We start from the raw sequence: 18,672 nt of genomic DNA, 5'->3' as shown, positions 1-18,672 counted from the left end.
CCTCTTTGGTGTAATTTATTCCTAGGTATCTTTTTTTTGTTGTTGTGATTGTACATGGGATTGTATTCTTAATTTCTCTTTCTGCTATTTTGTTGTTAGTGTATAGAAACACAATGGACTTTTGTATGTTGATTTTGTACTCTGCAGCTTTACTGTGTTCATTTATTATTTCTAATACATTTTTGATGGATTCTTTAGGGTTTTCTATATTTAAAATCATGTCATCTGCAAATAGTGATAGTTTTACTTCTTCCTCTCCAATTTGGATCCCTTTTATTTGTTTTTCTTGCCTGATTGCTTTGGGTAGGACTTCCAATACAATATTAAATAAGAATGGTGAAAGTGGGCATCCTTGTCTGCTTCCTTTTCTTAAAGGGATAGCTTTCAATTTTTCACCGTTGAGTATTATGTTAGCTGTGGGCTTGTCATATATGGCCTCAATTATGTTGAGGTACTTTTCTTCTATACCCATTTTATTTAGAGTTTTTATCACGAATAGATGCTGTAGCTTGTCGAAAGCTTTCTCTGTGTCTATTGAGATGATCATGTGATTTTTATTCTTCATTTTGTTAGTATCACATTGGCTGATTTGTGGATATTGAACCATTCTTGAATCCCTGGGATTAAATCCCACTTGATCGTGGTATATGATCCTTTTAATGTATTGTCATATTTGATTTACTAATATTTTGTAGAGGATTTTTGTGTCTATATACATCAGTGATATTGGCCTGTAATTTTCCTTTTAGTGTTATCCTTGTCTGGTTTTGGTATCAGGGTAATGGTTGCTTCATAGATTGAGGCAGGAAGCATCCCCTCTTGTTCAATTTTTTGGAAGAGTTTTTGGAGGATAGGTATTAAATCTTTGAATGTTTGGTAGAATTCACCTATAAACCCATCTAGTCCTGGACTCTTATTTTTTGAGTTTTTAAATTAGTGATTCAATTTCATTCCTTGTAATCAGTCTATTCAGATATTCTATTTTTTCCTGATTCCATCACAAAAGGTTGTGTGTTTCTAGGAATTTATCCATTTCTTCTAGGTTTTCCAACTTGTTAGTATATAATGGTTCATAGTAGTCTCTTATGATCCTTTGTATTTCTATGGTGTCAGCTGTAACTTCTCCTCTTTCATTTCTTTTCTTTTCTTTTTGTTTTTGTGAGGAAGATCAGCCCTGAGCTAACATCCATGCTAATCCTCCTCTTTTTGCTGAGGAAGACCGGCTCTGAGCTAACATCTATTGCCAATCCTCCTCCTTTTTTTTTTCCCCCAAAGCCCCAGTAGATAGTTGTAAGTCACAGTTGCATATCCTTCTAGTTGCTGTATGTGGGACGTGGCCTTAGCATGGCTGGACAAGCAGTGCGTCGGTGCCGCGCCCGGGATCCGAACCCGGGCTTCCAGTAGCAGAGCGTGTGCACTTAACTGCTAAGCCATGGGGCCGGCCCTCCTCTTTCATTTCTGATTTTATTTATTTGGGCCCTTTCTTTTTTTGTTGATGAGTCTGGCTAAAGATTTATCAATTTTGTTTATCTTTTCAGAGAACCAGGTTTTAGTTTCATTGATCTTTTCTGTTGTCTTCTTAGTCCCTATTTCATTTATTTCCTCTCTGATTTTTATTATTTCCTTCCTTATACTGATTTTGGTCTTTGTTCTTCTTTTTCTAGTTCATTTAGAGGTAATGTTAGATTGTTTATTTGAGTTTTTTTTTTTTTTTGCTTCTTGAGGTAGACTTGTATTGCTATAAACTTCCCTCTTAGTACCACTTTTGCTGTATCCCATAGATTTTGGTATGTTGTATTTTCATTTGTCTTCAGGTATTTTTTGATTTCTTCATTGACCCAGTAGTTGTTCAGTTGCGTTTTGTTTAATCTCCACATACTTGTGGCTTTTCCAGTTTTCTTCTTGTAGTTGATTTCTAGTTTCATACTGTTGTGGTATTGTTTCGATCTTCTTAAATTAATTGAGACTTGTTTTGTGGCCTAATATGTGATCTATCCTGGAGACTGTTCCATGTGCACTTGCAAAGAATGTGTATTCTGCAGTTTTTGGGTGAAATTTTCTGTATATATCTCTTAACCCCATCTGGTCTAATATGTTACTTAAGGCCAATATTTCCTTATTGGTCTTCTTTTTGGATGATCTTTCCATTGATGTAAGTGGAGTGTTAAAGTCCCCTACTATTATTGAGTTGCTGTCAATTTCTCCCTTTATGTCTGTTAATAATTGCTTTACATATTTAGGTGCTCCTATGTTGGGTGCATAGATATTTACAAGTGTTACGTCCTTTTGTTGGGTTGTTCCTTTTATCATTATGTAATCCCCTTTTTTGTCTCTTGTTACAGTTTTTTTAAAAGACTATTTTGTCTGATACAGGTACTGCTACCCCAGCTTTGTTTTGTTTTCATTTGCATGGCTTATCTTTTTCCATCCCTTTACTTTCTGAGTGTCTTTAGGTCTAAAGTGTGTCTCTTATATGCAGCATATATGTGGGTCTTGTTTTCTTAATCCTTTCAGCCACCCCTCTGTCTTTTTGATTGGAGCATTTAGTCCATTTACATTTAAAATAGAAATAGGTAAGTATGTACTTATTGCCATTTTGTTACTTTTTTTCTGGATGTTTTTGTAGTTTTTCTCTGTTCCTTTCTTCTTCTCTTGCTCTCTTCTCTTGTAATTTGATGGCTTTCTTTAGTGTTATGTTTGGGTTCCTTTCTCTTTATTTTTTTGTGTATTTATTATATGTTTTTGGTTTGTGATTACCATGAGGTTCATATATAATAACCTATGTATATAGCAATCTATGTTAAGTTGATGGTCTCTTAAATTTGACCTCTTACTAAAAGTCTTACACTTTTACTCCCCACCCCACATTTTTTGTGTGTGTGAGGAAGATTAGCCCTCAGCTAACATCTGTTGCCAACCCCCTCCTTTTGTTGAGGAAGATTGGCCCTGGGCTAACATCTGTGCCCATCTTCCTCTACTTTAAATGTGGGATGCCTGCCATAGCATGGCTTGATAAGTAGTGTTTAGGTCTGTGCCTGGGATCCAAACCTGTGAAACCCCGGGCCGCCAAATTGGAGTGTGCAAACTCAACCACTATGCCACTGGGTTGCCCTGCCCCCAACGTTTTGTTTTGGTATCATATTTTACTTCTTTTATTTCTGTGTATCCCTTAACCTCTCATTATGGAAATAGATAATTTTAATATTTTTGTCTTTTGACCTTCATACTAGCTTTATGTGTTGATCCACTATTGACTGTATATTTTCCTTTACCAGTGATGTTTTTTCTTAGATAATTTTCTTATTCCTATGTGTGGTCTTTTATTTTCCACTTTGATAAGTCCCTTTCACATTTCCTGTAAGGCCAGTTTAGTGGTGATGAACTCCTTTAGTTTTTGTTTGTCTGGAAATCTCTTTATCTCTCCTTCCATTCTGAATGATAACCTTGCTGGATTGTGTATTCTTCATTGTAGGTTTTTTACTTTCAGCACTTTGAATATATTATGCCACTCCCTTCCAGCCTGTAAAGTTTTTGCTCAGAAGTCAGCTGATAGCCTTATGGGCTTTCATTTGTATATAACTTGTTTTCTCTTACAGGTTTTACGATTCTTTCTTTAATTCTTGATATTTTAGTTGTAATGTGTCTTGGTGTGGGCCTCTTTGGATTCATCGTTTGGTGCTCTCTGCACTTCCTGTACCTGAATGTCCGTTTCCTTCCTCAGGTTAGAGAAGTTTTCAGCTATTATTTCTTTAAATAGGTTCTCTGCCCCTTTGTCTCTCTCTTCTCTTTCTGGGACACCTATAATATGGATGCTAGTATGTTTAGTGTTGTCCCAGAGGTCCCTTAGACTGTCCTTGTTCTTTTTAATTCTTTTTTCTTTTTTCTGTTCAATTTGGGTGATTTCCTCTACTCTTTCATCCAGATTGTTGATTCATTCTTCTGTGTCATCTACTCTGCTGTTGATTCCCTCTAGTGAATTTTTCATTTCCATTATTGTATTCTTTAGTTCTGATTGGTTCTTTTTGTATTTTCCAATTCTTTATTGAAGTTCTCACTGTGTTCTATTCTTCTCCCAATATCAGGGATGGTTCCTTATGACTATTAGTTTGTGTACTTTATTGGTTAGATTGTTTATCTCTGTTTCATTTAGTTCTTTTTCTGAGGATCTGTCCTGTTCTTTTATTTAGAACATAATCCTTTGCCTCCTCAATTTGCCTACTTCTCTGTACATGTGTTTACATATTAGGTAGATTAGCCACATCTGCTGATCTTGGAAATGTGGCCTTATGTAAGAGACGCCTTATGGAGCCCAGCAGTGTCCTCCTCTCTTGTCACCCATGCCAAGTGTTCATGGTGTGCCCCCTGTGTGGGCTATGTTTGCCCTTCTGTTGTGATGGGATTGCTATTGCTGCAGGCACATGGGTTGGCTAGGTGGGCCCCCAGACCAGCTGGTTGTAAAACTCAGCCACATGTGGCTGCTACTGTCACTTTATTGGGTGGTGCAAGCCCCAGCACGGCTGACTGTGAGGTCTAATAGCATGTAACTGCTGCTGTTTTGCTGTTAAGTGAGTCAGGCCCCCACTGTGGTTGGTTGCTAGGTTCAGGGGCTCACAATTGCTGCAGCACTCCAGTGTGGCTTCCTGAAACATGCAACTGTTGTTGCCCCTCCCAGGAGCACAGAAGGGTGAAGCCAGCCCCAGGCGTGGCAGCACATAATCGTTTCAGGCATTGGAAGGCAGGGAAGATCCCTGTGTGGCTGTTTGTGATGGCCAGCAGCACAAGTCTGCTGTGGGCCTGCATGCCCTGCCAATGCAGACCCCTACACATGCCTCACTGATGGGGACCCACACTCCCCACCGCAGAGGTCCCACACACCCCACCTATGCCAACCTAGAAGTTCATCACAGGCTTGCTGGTGAATGGAGCCAGTCCTTGGGGCAGACTGCTTGCTGCTTGGCTGTGCTTGATTGCCTAAGCAGCTCTACTGGGCGGGACAGACCCATGTGCTAACAGGCTAGAGGAAGGAATCCAGTGACGGCTGCCCTTGTCTGTGTCAGCCTGACTGAACCAGCTCACAATAATGGCTGCCGCCAATGTCTCTGTCCCTGGGGCGGGGGATGGGCCCCAAAATGGGCCACCTCCTGCCTTTCTGAGATGTCCTCTGACCTTAGTAAGTGAGTCTCTTTTACCAATGGATTATGCACTTTTTTTTCTGGTGTTTTTGTTTGGTTTCTGGATTGGGTGAATCTGTGCATGGGCCCTTTAAGAGAAGGTTTTTCTTTTTCTGAAGTTCTGTAGTTTTTCTGGGCATCTTCCCCATTGGTTTTCAAAGCCAGCAAAGCCAGGTATTATGGGATCTCATCTTGGTTCTGCTGAATCTAAGGGCTGGGATGCTTATTGTGGCATAGGTCCCCCACGGAGATTCCCACCCCTCCAGGAAAAGCTCAGTACCTTTGAGATCACTCCCGACTGTGAAGCGACACAGCTAGGATGTGTTTTTTTCCTCAGTGGAGCTGTATTTCTGCCTCTTTTGCCCGTCAGTGTTGTCCCTTGTTGTGGGGGTTCTTTTTATCCAGTTTCCAGATCTTTCAGAGGAAATTGTTCCACAGGTAGTTGTAGATTTGTTGTGTCTGTGGGAGGATGTGAGTACAGAATTCTCTTATGTCACCATCTTCCAAACTCTCTCCTAGGCAGTTTCAGGAGCTTGACCAGATTTTCACAGTAAATATCAGAAAAATCCCCTGAGCTTCTGGCAAGGGGAAAGGAACCAGCTTTTGGCTTCATTAATTTTCTATATTATTTTTCAATATTCTATTTCTTTAATTTCTACTCTAATCTGTATTATTTCCTTCATTCTGCTTCAGTTTTAATTTGTTCTTCTTTTTTTTCCATTTTCTCAGGGTGGAAGTTTAGGTTATTTATTTGAGATCTTTCTTCCTAGTATAGGCATTTATAGCTATACATTTCCCTCTAAGCACTACTTTAGCTACATCTCATAATTTTCATATGTTATGACTTCATTTTCATTTATCTCAAAGTATTTCCTGATTTCTCTTTTGCTTTCTTCTTGACCTATTGGTTATTTAGGTCTATGTTGTTTAATTTCTACAGATTTGTGAATTTCCCAAAGTTTTTCTGTTATTGATTTATAATTTCATTTCATTGTGATCAGAGAACATACTTTGTATTATTTCTAGTCTTTTAAACTTATTGGGATTCGTTCTATGCTCTAGCATATGGTCTATCTTGGAGAGTGTTTTACATGCACTTGAGAAGAATGTTGAATATTCTCTATATATCTGTTCAGTCTAGTTGGTTTATGGTGTCATTCAAGTCTTCTATTTCCTTGTTGGTCTTCTGCCTAGTTGTTCTATCCATTATTGAAACTGGAGTATTGAAGTCTCCAGCTATTGTTGAATTATTTATTTTTTGCCTTCATTTCTGTCATTTATTGTTTCAGGTATTTTAGTACTCTGGTGTTAGGTGCATATATGTATATAAATGTTATATCTTCCAGATGAATTGACTTTTTATTATTGTAAAATGTCCCTCTATATCTCTAGTAACATTTTAAAAGTCTATTTTTAAAAAGTCTATTTTGTTTGATAACGGTGTAGCCACACCAGCTTTCTTGTGGTTGGTTTTCCTTGATATTTTTCCCCTTCCTTTTATTTCCATCTATTTGTATCTTTGAATCTAAAGTGTGTCTCCTATAGATAGCATACAGGTGGATCTTGGTTTGTTTGTTTTTTAAAAAATCTTTTCTGATAATCTCTGTCTTTTGATAAGTGTCATCTATTCACATTTAACGTTATTAATATAGTTAAATTCATGTATGCCATTTTACTTTTTGTTTTCTATATGCCTCTTCTCTTCTTTATTCTTCTATTTCTTCTTTATTGCTTTCTTTTATGTTAAGTGAATATTTTCTAATGAAGAATTTAAATTCTATTAATGATATTTTTTCAATTTTTAAAAAGTTTTTTTGGTGTTTATTCTAGGACTTATCATAGACATTTCAATTAAACAGTTTCAGATTTTTTGCTAGCTTAATTCCAGTGAGATATAGAAACATTATTCCTATATAGCTCTATATCCTTTTCCTCCTTTTTGTGGTATTATTGTTATACATATTACATATATTAATATTACAAATCTGAAAAGACATTGTTATAATTATTATTATACCATCTGTAGTCATCTCCTTAGCCCAGTACAGCTTTGCTTCCACCCTTCACTGAAGGGCCTGTGTTCAGTGTCACTTGCCCTGGGGTACAGCAAAAAAACAGTGGTTTAAAAGGCACCTGGACTATATGTGAAGGAGATCCATTTACTAACCCTACAGTGTTTGCCAAACAGTCAGGGAACTGCTAGAACTCTCTCTGGGGTTGGAGGCACTGGTGAGTGCCATTTTTGTGTTCTCCTTGCACCTTGATAGTGCAAGCAGGAGCATGGTCCAGGCATTCTAGCTAGCTTGCCAAGGCTGACCTAGTGCACCCTGGGCCCCTGGTCCATACCAGCTCCATCCATCCCCCCAAGGTAGCCCTGGTGTGGCACACCCTGGGTGCCCCCCCCAACTGTGCCTGCTGTAGCTCCTGCTGTCTCACCACGGTGGCCCCAGTGTCACATGCCTTGGGATCCTCTGAACTGCACTTGCTCCAGCTTCAGCTGCCCCACCACAGCAGCCCCAGTACAGTGTGTGCTGGGACCCCCTGATGTGGACCTGCTCCAGCTGTCCTGCAAGGTCAGCCCTGGCATGGAGTGTCCCAGGACCCCCCAGCTTGTACCCACTCCAGCTCCAGCCAGCCTTCCAAAGCTTCCCAGCACACACATTCTACACAGAGGATGCTCCTACAAGGCCACTTGGCCACTCCCTCAAGACCAGGAGAGGTAGCTGTTTTGCCTAATTCATAGAAACAAACACAGAAAGTCAAAAAAAGTATGAAGAGATAGAGGAATACATTCCAGTGAAAGAATAAGATAAAACCACAGAAAAAAACAGTAATGAAATGGAGATAAGTAATTTACTTCATAAAGAGTTCAAAGTGGGCCGGCCCTGTGGCTTAGCGGTTAAGTGCGTGCTCTCTGATGCTGGCAGCCCGGGTTCGGATCCCGGGCACACACCGACGCACCGCTTCTCTGGCCACGCTGAGGCCGTGTCCCACATACGGCAACTAGGAAGCTGTGCAACTATGACATACAACTATCTACTGGGGCTTTGGGGCGAAAATAAATAAATAAATCTTTAAAAAAAAAAAAAAAGACACACAGACACACAAATACTCAAAAAAAAAAAAAAAAAAAAAGAGTTCAAAGTAATGGTTGTAAAGATGCTCACCAAACTCAGGAGAAGATTGGAAGAACACAGTGAGAACTTCAACGAAGTATTAGAAAATATAAGAAAGAACCAATCATAGCTGAAGAATACAATAGCTGAAATGAAAAATACACTAGAGGAAATCAACAGCAGATTAAATGATACAGAAGAACAGATCAGTGACCTGAAAGACAGAATAGTGGAAATCACCCAATCAGAACAGCAGAAAGAAGCAAGAATTTAAAACAATGAGGATTTAAAACAAAGGGACCTCTGAGACAACGTCAAGCATACTAACGTTTGCATTATAGGTGTCCCAGAAGGAGGAGAGAAAGGGGGGCAGAAAACTTATTCAAAGAACTAATGGCTGAAAACTTCCCTAACCTGAAGAAGGAAACAGGCATCCAGGTCCAGGAAGCACAGAGAGTCCCAAGCAAGATGAACACAAAGAGATTCATACCAAAACATTATAATTAAAATGGTGAAAGTAAAGATAAAGAGAGAATTTTAAAGGCTGGAAGAGAAAAACAACTAGTCACAGATAAAGGAACCTCCATAAGGCTATAGGCTGGTTTTTCAACAGAAACTTTGCAGGCCAGAAGGGAGTGGCAGGATATAGTTGAAGTGCCAAAAGGAAAAAAGTACAACCAAGAATAGTCTACCCAGCAAGCCTATCATTCAGAATTGGAAGAGTGTTAAGAGTTTTCCAGACAAGCAAAACGTAAAGGAGTTCATCACCACTAAACTGGCCTTACAAGAAATGTTAAAAGGTCTTCTTTAAGTGAAAAAGCAAAGGCCATAACTAGAAATAAGACAATATATGAAAGAAAAAAATCTCATTGTTAAATATATAGTAAAGGCAGTGGATCAGCCACTTAAAAAAAGCTAATATGAAGGTTAAAGGACTAAAGCAGTAAAATCAGCTATAACTACAATAAGTAGTTAAGGCATACACAAAAATAAAAAATTGTAAAGTATGATGCAAAAAAATAAAACGTGGAGGGGGGTAGTAAAATTGTAGTGCTTTTAGAATGTGTTCAAACTTAAGCAACTATCAGCTTAAAATAGACCTATATATATAGGTCAGTATATATGAATCTCATGGTAACCACAAACCAAAAACTTATAATAGATACTCAAAAAATAAAGGGAAAAGAACCCAAACATAACACTAAAGAAAACCATCAAACCACAAGGGAAGAGAGCAAGAGAAGAAGAAAGGAAGAGAGAAAAGCTACAAGAACAATTGGAAAACAATTAACAAGATGGCAATAAATACATTCCTATCAATAATTTCTTTAAATATAAATGGACTAAATGCTCAAATCAAAAGACAGAGGGTGGCTGAATGGATAAAAAACAAGACCAATCTACATGCTGCCTATGAGACTCACTTCAGATCTCAAGACACACACAGACTGAAAATGAAGGGATGGGAGGCCGGCCCCATGGCTTAGCAGTTAAGTGCGTGCACTCCGCTACTGGCAGCCTGGGTTCGGATCCTGGGCGCACACTTACGCACCGCTTGTCCGGCCATGCTGAGGCGGCATCCCACATACAGCAACTAAGAAGGATGTGCAACTATGACATACAACTATCTACTGGGGCTTTGGGGAGAAAAAGGGAAAAAAAGGAGGAGGATTGGCAATAGATGTTAGCTCAGGGCCAGTCTTCCTCAGCAAAAAGAGGAGGATTGGTATGGATGTTAGCTCAGGGCTGATCTTCGTCACGAAAAAAAAAAAAGAAAAGAAAATGAAGGGATGGAAAAAGATAAGCCATGCAAATAGAAATGAAAAGAAAGCTGGGATAGCAATACTCATATCAGACAAAACAGACTTTAAAATAAAGACTACAACAAAAGACAAAGACATTATATAATGATAAAAGGTTAACTCCAAGAAAAGGGTATAGTATTTGTGAATAAATTTATGCACTTAACATAGGACCACCTAAATATATAAAGCAATATATAATAGGACCACCTATATATATAAAGCAATATATAAAGCAACAAACATAAAGGGAGAAATTGACAGGAATACAATAATAGTAGGGGACTCTAATCCACTTGCATCAATGGATAGATCATCCAAACATAACATCAATAAGGAAATATTGGCCTTAAATGACACATTAGACCAGAAGGGGTTAAGAGATATATAAAGAAAATTCCATCCCCAAACTGTAGAATACACATTCTTTGCAAGTGCACATGGAACATTCTCCAGGATAGATCACATATTAGGCCACAAAACAAGTCTCAATTACTTTAAGAAGATTGAAATAATACCAAGCATCTTTTCTGACCACAACAGTATGAAACTAGAAATCAACTGCAAGAAGAAAACTGGAAAAGCCACAAATATGTGGAGATTTAACAAAATGCAACTGAACAACTACTGGGTCAATGAAGAAATCAAAAAATACCTGAAGACAAATGAAAATACAACATACCAAAATCTATGGGATACAGCAAAAGTGGTACTAAGAGGGAAGTTTATAGCAATACAGGTCTACCTCAAGAAACAAAAAAAAATCTCAAATAAACAATCTAACATTACCTCTAAATGAACTAGATAAAGAAGAACAAACAAAACCCCAAATCAATATAAGGAAAGAAATAATAAAAATCAGAGAGGAAATAAATGAAATAGAGATTAAAAAGACAATAGAAAAGGGGCTGGCCCCATGGTGTAGTGGTTGAGTTCGGCGCATTCTGCTTTGGCGGCCGGGGTTCATGGGTTCGGGTCCCGGGCACAGACCTACATCACTTGTCAACCACACTGTGGTGGTGACCCACATTAAAGTAGAGGAAAGTTGGCATAGATGTTAGTTCAGGGCTAATCTTCCTCAGCAAAAAACAAAAAAAAAGGCAATAGAAAAGATCAATGAAACTAAAAGCTGGTCATTTGAAAAGATAAACAAAATCAATAAATCTTCAGCCAGACTCATCAAGAAAAAAAGAGAGAGGACCCAAATACATAAAACCAGAAATGAAAGAGGAGAGGTTACGGCTGACACCACAGAAATACAAAGGATCATAAGAGACTACTATGAAAAATTATCCGCTGACACAAAGGAAAACCTAGAAGAAATGGATAAATTCCTAGAAACACACAACCTTCCATGACAGAATCAGGAAGAAATGGAAAATCTGAATAGATCGATTACAAGTAATGAGATTGAATCAGTAATTTAAAAACTCTCAAAAAATAAGAGTCCAGGACTAGATAGGTTTATAGGTGAAATCTACCAAACATTTAAAGAAGATTTAATGCCTATCCTCCTAAAACCCTTCCAAAAATTGAAGAGGAGGGGATGCTTCCTAACTCATTCCTTGAGGCCAATTACCCTGATAAAAACCAGACAAGGGCAACCCAGAAAAGGAGAATTACAGGCAAATATCACTGATGAACGTAGATGTAAAAATCCTCTACAAAATATTAGTAAATCAAATACAAGAATACATTAAAAGGATCATACACCATGATCAAGTGGGATTTATTCCAGGGATGCAAAGATGGTTCAACATCTGCAAAACAATCAACGTGATAAGCCACATAATAAAACAAAGGACAAAAATCATCTAAGCAACTGAATAGATGCAGAAAAAGCATTTAACAAAATTCAATATCCGTTTATGATAAAAACTCTCAACAAAGTGGGTATCGAAGAAAGGTCCCTCCACATAATAAAGACCACATATGACAAACCCACAGCTGACATCATACTCAACAGTGAACAGTTGAAAGCTTTTCCACTAAGATTAGGAACAAGAAAAGGATGCCTACTCTTGCCACTTTTGTTCAGCAAAGTATTGGAAGTCCTAGCCACAGCAATTAGGCAGGAAAAAAAAAAAGGCATTCAAATCGGAAAGGGAGAGTAAAACTGTCACTATTTGCAGATGACATGGCACTATGTATAGAAAGCCCTAAAGACTTCACCAAAAAGCTATTAGAACTAATAAATGAATTCAGTAAAGTTTCAGAATGCAAAACTAATATAGAGAAATCAGTTGTGTTTCTATACACTAATATAATGAGCTATCAGAAAGAGAAATTAAGAAAACAATCTCATTTACAATTCCATCAAAAAGAATAAAATACCTACGAATAAATTTAACCAGGGAGGTAAAATACTTGTACTCTGAAAACTATGAGAGATTGATGAAAGAAATTGAAGACAACACAAATAAATGGAAAGATACACTATGCTCATGGATTGGAAGAATTAATGTTCATAAAATGTCCATACTACCTAAAGCAATCTACAAATTCAGTGCAATCCCCATCAAAATACCAATGGCATTTTTCACAGAACGAGAACAAAGAATCTTAAAATTTGTATGGAGCTACAAAAGACCCCAAATAGCCAAAGCAATCTTGAGAAAGAAGAACAAATCTGGAGGTATCATGCTCCCTGATTTCAATACTACAAAGCTATAGTAATCAAAACATCATGTTACTGGCACAAAAACATATGTAGATCAATGGACTGGAAGAGAGAGCCCAGAAACAAACCCTTGCATGTATAGTCAATTAATCTATGACAAAGGAGGCAAGAATATACAATGGGGAAAAGACAGTTTCTTCAATAAATGGTATTGGGAAAACTGGACAGCCACATGCAAAAGAATGAAATGGACCACTATCTTCACCATATGCAAAAATACATTCAAAATGGATTAAAGACTTGAATGTAAGATCTGAAACCATAAAAATCCTAGAAGAAAACATAGCAGTCAGCTCTTTGACATTGGTCTTAGCAATATTTTTTTGGACTAGTCTCCTCAGAGAAGGGCAACAAAAGCAGAAATAAACAAATGGGATTACAGCAAGCTAAAAGCTTTTGCACAGCAAAGGAAACCATCAGCAAAACAAAAAAGCAATCTATTGAATGGAGAAGATATTTGCAAATCATGTATCCAATAAGGGGTTAATATCCAAAATATATAAAGAACTTACACATCTTAATATCAAAAAAACAAACAACCCAATTAAAAAATAGGCAGAGGGCTTGAATAGACATTTTTCCAAAGAAGACATACAGGTGGCCAACAGGCACATGAAAAGATGCTCAATATCACTAATCATCAGGGAAATGCAAACCAAAACCACAATGAGATATCACCTTACACCTGTTGCAATGGCTATTATCAAAGAGACAAAAAATGACAGGTGTTGGTGAGGATGTGGAGAAAAGGGAACCCTCCTACACTATTGGTGGGAATGTAAATTGGTGCAGCCACTATGGAAAACAGTATGGAGTTTCCTCAAAAAATTAAAAATAGAACTAACATATGATCCAGTAATTTCACTTCTGAGTATTTATCTGAAGAAAATGAAAACACTAATTCAAAGAGGTATATGAACCCCTATGTTTATTGCCGCATTATTTACCATAGCCAAGTTATGGAAGCAACCTTTGTGTGTATGTATATATATACATATGCATTATATATATAACGAAATCTTGCCATTTGCGACAACATGGATGGACCTAGAGGGTATTTTGTTAGGTAAAATAAGTCAGAGAAAGGCAAATCCCATATGATTTCACTTATATGTTGAATCTAAAAAACAAAACAAATGAACAAACACAACAAAACAGAAACAGATTCATAGATGCAGGAAACAAACTGGTGGTTACCAGAGGGAGGAGGAGTTGGGGGATGGACGAAATAGGTGAAAGGGATTAAGAGGTACAAAATTCTGGTTATAAAATAAATAAGTCATAGGGATGTAATGTACAGCATAGGAAATATAGTCAATAATATTGTAGTAACTTTGTACGGTGACAGATGGTAACTAGACATCGTAGTGTACATAAATATCATTTTGTAATGTATATAAATATCCAGTCACTATGATGTACACCTGAAACTAATAGGATATTGTGTGTTGAGTATACTTCAATAAAAAAAGAAAAAAAAGGGGCCGGTCTGGTGGTGCAAATGTTGAGTGCGCGTGCTCTGCTGCAGCAGCCTGGGGTTCGCCATTTCGGATCCCGGGCGCGCACTGACGCATCGCTTGTCAAGCCATGCTGTGGCGGCGTCCCATATAAAGTGGAGGAAGATGGGCATGGATGTTAGCCCAGGGCCAGTCCTCCTCAGCAAAAAAGAGGAGGATTGGCAGATGTTACCTCAGGGCCAATCTTCCTCACAAAAAAATAAAAAGAAAAAAAAGAGAACCTAGACTCAGCAACAAGCAGTTAAGTCCTCTAACTGGAAGCTGGGGGAGAGAGAACCTTGTGTTTTTGAGCACACTAGTCTGGAGTGGAGTTTCCACCTTTCTGAGCTGAAATCAGGGAGGGAGGGAGTAGTCTAGGTTCAAATACTGCAGATTCTCACTCTTCTTAGCAAATTTTCATAGATTTTTCTGGATAGATGTTTGTTCATTTTCTGTATACTCTTAGGGCCATTTTCAGAGGCTTTAAATGCTTGTTTTAAAAATAATTTTCACTAGAGAGCAGGTCCAGAGACCTCCAAATGTTGTCATGCTAGAAGTTTCCTCTGGGTTTCTTTCTGTAATGTTTTTTATCTGGCTGCTTTCAAATTTTCTCTCTTTTGTTTTTTTGTGCTTTTCAGCTATTTGATTGTGAAGTGCTTTAGTTTTGTTTGTTTTGTGTTTCTTTTTCTTGAGAAGAAATACTGTTTAGATTTTTAGATCTGTGGGTTTATAGTTCTCATCAAACTTGGAAAGTATTCAGACATTATTTCTTCAATTCTTTTTGTTTGTTCCCCACTTCCCTCAATTCTGGAATTCCAATTATATGTATATTAGACTGATTGATATTTTTCCAGAGGTTATTGAAGCTCTGTTCCGAGTTTTCAGTTTTTTCTCTCTATGCTTCCTTTTGTATAGTTCTTTTGCATCATTTTAAGAACATTAATACTTTCTTCTCTGGTGTTAAGCTGCTATTACTCAAGTAAAATTTTCATTTCAGATATTGTATTTTCCCAAATTTTTTGGTAAATTCCATTTTCTCTTTATTATGTTCATATTTTCTTTCACATCCTTGAACATATAGAGCATATTTCTTATAGGTTACAGGGAGGCTACTTTGCATCATTTCAGTCACCATATAGTGCTTTTCCACTTTTTGCCCAATATTTCTGTGTTCTACAAGTATTGTGCCTGTTTTGTTAAATCTAATTTCTAAGTATTTTATTTTTTGAAGCTATTATAAATTGAATTGTTTTCTTAATATCATTTTTGGATTGTTCATTTCTAATATCTAGAAATACAACTGATTTCTGTATATTGCTTTTATATCCTGCAACCTTACTGAACTTTTTGTTAATTTTAATAGTTCTATGTGTATGTGTGTGTATATTGCTTAGAATTTGCTATATACAATATCACGTCATTTGCAAATAGAAATTGTCTTACTTCCTCCTGTCAATGCAAATAATCAATAATCATTCTGTAGCAGAGAGTTAGTTTTATTTGAGCCAAGCTGAGGACTATAGCTTGGGAGTGCAGCCTTCACAAAGGAAGGAAGCACTTTGAAGAAGAATGGTTTTCAGTGTGGTTGTATACCATTGCCAAAAGAGATATACATCAAGCATGACAGGGGTACATTCTTTCAAGGGTTCAAGGAGATATTTTGTTACACATCAGCACATACACAGCAAGTCAACATGGCCTTGATGCTGTGGGAAAGGAGGCGTTTAGTCTTATCTTTAAAGAGTGCTGGCATCAAAGGAAGGGAGGCATGAATTTGTTTATCTTCAAAGAGTACATTCTTTACTGTAGGGTAACAGTTAAAGCAAATGTACATTGTATGTTTGATAGGCTGTAAATCAGGCTGCTCTGGTTAAAATAAAATTCAGGCCAATCAGAATGGCTTCCCCATATACTTGAAAATATAAAATTTCTTATATCATTCCTTTCCAATATGGATGCCTCTTTTTTTTTTCTCTTGCCTAATTTCCTTGGTTAGTACCCCCAGTACAATGTTGAGTAGAAGTGGTGAGAGTGGATATTTTTATTTTGTTCTTGATCTTAGAGGGAAACATTACTTTTTTAAACCACCAAGTATAATGTTAGTTGTAGAGTTTTCCTACATTCTCCTTGTCAAGTTGAGGATGTTATCTTCTGTTCCTAGATTGTCAAGTGTTATTACCACGAAGGAGTGTTGGATATTGTTAAATGGTTTTTTTGCATCTATTGAGATGATGATATGTTTTTTTCTAATATGCATATTTTTTTACCATATTTGGTTTTTTTTTAAAGCTATGGTATGAATTCCTAAGTGTATTATTACTTTCACAAAATCAGAGATTGTATATTCTCTTTTGTTTGTATTTTACCATGTACCTCAATACAATGCTGAGCAGAGAATAAGTACAATAAATGTTCTATGAGCTAACAGCTAAATTTTTTGGCCATAACTTGTAGTATCTATAAGCCCTAAATCTCTAGGCTAAGCGTATGTTTCATTGGGTTTCACAATGACTCTTTCCTTAGGTCTAGTAGTTTGCTGTGAAATTTTCTAGAATTTTATAATTTCTAGATGGTTTATATAACTATTTAAAAATTTACTTTTAGGTTTAGTAATAAATCCCTGGATCTCTTTGTCAAGTCTTGACATACTATATTTCTGGTTAGCATGCCTATTTGGGGGAAATAAAAAATTATGAACTGTAACATATATGTAGATGAAATGATATGGTGCTTGGGATTTGTGTAAAAATAAAACAGAATAGGGGGAGTTGTTAGGGGTATAGAGAAAAAAAGATTGGCCATGAGTTCATAATTGTTGAAGCTGTATGATGGGTACATTTTGCCTACTTTTGTATATTTAAAATATTCCATTAAAAAGTAATCTAGACAACCTAACAATTGGGAGAAGATATTTGCAAACCATACATCTGATAAGGGCTTAATCTCCAAAATATATAAAGAATTCATGCATCTCAACAACAAAAAAACTAACAACCCAATTAAAAAATGGGCAAAAGACCTGAACAGACATTTCTCCAAAGAAGATATACAGATGGCCAACAGACACATGAAAAGATGTTCAAAATCATTAACTATCAGGGAAATGCAAATCAAAACTACAATGAGAAATCACCTCACGCCCGTCAGATTGGCTATAATTAACAAGACAGGAAACAACATGTGTTGGAGAGGATGTGGAGAGAAGGGAACTCTCATACACTGCTGGTGGGAGTGCAAACTGGTGCAGCCACTATGGAAAACAGTATGGAGATTCCTCAAAAAATCAAGGCTAGAACTACCATATGATCCAGCTATTCCACTGCTGGGTATTTATCCAAAGAACTTGAAAACACCATTGCATAAAGATACATGCACCCCTGTGTTCATTGCAGCGTTATTCACAATAGCCAAGACTTGGAAGCAACCTAAGTGCCCATCAAGGGACGAATGGATAAAGAAGATGTGGTATATATACACAATGGGATACTACTCAGCCATAAGAAACGATGAAATCCAGCCATTTGTGACAACATGGATGGACATTTTGGGTATTATGCAAAGCGAAATAAGTCAGAGGGAGAAGGTCAAATACCGTATGATTTCCTTCATTAAGTAGTATATAATAACAACAATAAACAAACACATAGGGACAGAGATTGGATTGGTGGTTACCAGAGGGGAAGGGGGGAGGGGGGAGGGCGAAAGGGATAATTTGGCACATGTGTGTGGTGATGGGTTGTATTTAGTATTTGGGTGGTGAACATGATGTAATCTATGCAGAAATAGAAGTATAATGATGTACACCTGAAATTTATACAATGTAATAAACCAATGTTACTGCAATAAATAAAAAATTAAAAAAATATATAATAAGTAAAAATAGATTAAAAAAGTAATCTAATTGTGAAATATAACATAATACAGAAAAGCATGTAAAGCATATATGTACAGATTTATAGGTAATTATAACCTAATAACCACCTAGATTAAGAATTAGAACTTTGCAGCACTCCAGAAGCTACCCATGTGTCTCTCCCCAACCATAACCTTCTCCTTTCTTTATTGGTAACAATTATCCAGACATTTCTTGCTTTTCTCTATAGTTTTACCACCTATGTATGCATTCTTAAATAATATAGTTTAGTTTTGCCCATGATAAATTTATATGAAAGATATCATATATATATTCTTTTGTTTTTTCTTCTTTCACTCATCATTGTGAAATTCGTCCATATTTTGCACATAGTTATAGTTTATTACAGCATAACACTTTGTTGTATTAATATACCATCCTTTCTACTATAAATGGACATCTGTGTTGTTTCCAGTATGCCGTATTTTCTTTGATCCATCCAGCCCATTTTCTTTTCTGTATCTGTTAATTACATCCCAGAAAAACTGGATGAT

General features: G+C 36.9%; 1 protein-coding gene across 1 annotated transcript in view; it reads left to right on the top strand.

Moving 5' to 3' along the window:
* Window positions 1-18,672, top strand: part of DNAH12 (dynein axonemal heavy chain 12) — a 211,395-nt gene that overhangs the window by 27,093 nt on the left and 165,630 nt on the right. The window lies entirely within an intron of this gene.

This window comes from Ceratotherium simum, chromosome 5, assembly GCF_057802395.1.
Source record: "Ceratotherium simum simum isolate JZ-2026a chromosome 5, ASM5780239v1, whole genome shotgun sequence".
In the NCBI taxonomy this organism is placed as follows: domain Eukaryota; kingdom Metazoa; phylum Chordata; class Mammalia; order Perissodactyla; family Rhinocerotidae; genus Ceratotherium; species Ceratotherium simum.
The sequence above is the reverse complement of the archived record's forward strand: the minus strand, read 5'-3'. Positions and strand labels throughout refer to the sequence as shown.